This window comes from Eulemur rufifrons, chromosome 15 (genome assembly GCF_041146395.1).
Source record: "Eulemur rufifrons isolate Redbay chromosome 15, OSU_ERuf_1, whole genome shotgun sequence".
In the NCBI taxonomy this organism is placed as follows: Eukaryota; Metazoa; Chordata; class Mammalia; order Primates; family Lemuridae; genus Eulemur; species Eulemur rufifrons.
Genome location: NC_090997.1, coordinates 83,216,089 through 83,218,569, shown reverse-complemented (window position 1 = coordinate 83,218,569; position 2,481 = coordinate 83,216,089).

Below are 2,481 nucleotides of genomic sequence, written 5' to 3'. Positions count from 1 at the left end.
TATACCTTCTTCTTGAATTGTCCTTTATTCTTCCTTATCCCCATCCTCTTAGGAATATGGACTTTTCAATAAGTAATAAAGGTATTTCTAGCACATTTTTTTTGATCCCTCCAGGGATCAGAGGAGAAAACGGAGGTTTCCAGAGGTTAAGTTTAAGTAACACACACAAGGTCACACAAATGGCCTGCGGCAGAGGTAGGATTTGAACCCAGGGCTCTCAGACTTCAAAACCCACCATCTCTGACAGCCTCACATTTGCTGTGGATCATGCCCCAGAGGCAGTGAAGTACTTGTGGCTCCTGGCACATGTCATGGCCGGTGCCTCTCTTCCAAGTCTCTCTCCCTCTTTGCCTCGCCCCTCCTCTCTGTTACCCAGCTCCACTCAGAATGGGACAGGGGCTGCCCGCACGGCAGGCAGCCCAGCCCCACGTCCAGCGCAGCCCTTCTCACACTGACGGAAGCCACCCATCTGCAGGTTTCATTCCTCCACTGGACAGGACTGTCGAAGGCCAAGGCTGGTGTTACCCCTCTGAAGAGTCTCAATTCATAGCACAGTGCCTGGCACACAGAAGGTGCTCAAAACAAGTTCCAGGAATGGAACAAGGTCTTCCTGTGCTCTGGGGTATTTGTTCCATGGTTTGTGTGTGTGTAGTTGGGCGAGGTGGTAGGGGGAAAACTAAGCTTTATAATTTGCTTAGTGTTTCAGGTATATTGGCTTGTTCATAAACGCTGAGAGGTAAAAGCCGCCCCTTTGAGATCGAGTGATGGTGTTGGATTATACCTGGTTCCTAGTGCCTACCTTCCCTCCCCTCTCCTGTCCTCGCCCTTCCCCAGCCAAGTCCCCTTGTTCTTGATCAGTTTAGTCCAGAACCGATGTGAACACTAGCAGGAGGAAGTTCAGTGGCTCCAGTCTCTAGGAATCTGCCTCTTCACTCGCGTAAGTGGTCTGGCCTGAGGTCATCCTTGTCCCTGAGACCTAAGCCATATCCTCCTTCCAGATTGTGACCACGGACTCTCCTTGCCCCCTGTGTCTGAACCCGCCTCCCACCACTTGTCTCTACCCAGGAGCCCGTCCTCTCTGGGACCGCAGCCAGCCCTGCTCTTGCCAGTCCCTTCCTGGCTCCAGGTCCTGCCCGTGGAGGATCTTGTCCACTTCCTGCCAGCACACATTCTGGGAGCCATTTCCCTACTTCTGCGTCTCTCAAATCTCTAGAAGTTCCTCCAGGGCTCACAAGGCAGCCTCATTAATGCATGTTTGGCCAAATTTTCTTTCTTCACCCTCGCACTATCCTAGGTCTCAGTTACAGCCATTGCCTATGTCTTAGCACCCCAGTCGGACCTTTCCTACTTGGCTCCACCTATTCAACTGGGCGAATACAGACCTGAGACCCTACTCCTCCCAGGCCATCCATACTAACTGTCACATCCTAAAAAGAAGGCTGTCTTTGACCCAGGCACACAGAAAGTGTGGAGTTAGTCCACCAATCAGCGATGGGCCTAAGGTAAATGATTTTTCCAACTAACTTTGCCAATGACCTAATCAACCATATGCTTCTTTTTAATTTCAAAATATTACGGGGGTACAAATGTTTACGTTACATATGTTACCTTTGCCTCATCCGAGTCAAAGCTACAAGCAAGCGTGTCCATCCCCCAGACAGTGCACACCGCACCCATTAGGTGTGAATATATTTGTCCCCTCCTCCCAACCATATGCTTTTTATGAAAAATTATTACTAATCAATCAAGGATTATCAAATATTTGGTAAAAGAAAAATACCAAGATGTGTGAGAGAGCAACTGACTGTGGGAGAAACAGATAAAAGAAAGAATAAACAGTTGAATTAGTTTTCTTGGAAAGATTTGAGGGGATAGTGCATTCATAAACAAGAATAGGCTACTATGAAAAAGGAACAGTCAGAGAACATAAATGAAGTTTTGAGGAAGTAAACATCAATTCTTTAAATAAATTTTTGTAAAAATTAATAGAACTGAAACATTGCTATGGCTGAAAACTAAATTAGTAATCTGGATGATAAAGTTAAAAAAACAGATGTAGAGAATGACAGAAAGGGAAAAATATAAGAAAGACATTGAGATATAGGATAGACCTAGAAAGCTATTAATATGTAACTCATTCAAAATATGAGAACAAAGTCAAAAAAGGGAAAAAAATCAAATAAAGAGTAAAAGAAAATTTTCATGAACTAGAAAAACTCTTTTTAGATGGGAAATACTCACCATGTGTTAAGAAATATTCTGTTGAAATTTTAAAATTTCTACTATAAAGCTTGCAGAGTGAATTAACAGGATACCTACAAAAAAAAAAAGCATCAGATTGTCATCACAGTTTTTATTCATAATATTGATGCTAGAAAACAGAGAAGCAAGACTTCCAAGTTTTCCAGGAAAATTATTTTGAACCTAAATTCTATAGGCAGCCAAACTGTTATTCATGAATGAAGGCAAAATAAGACATTT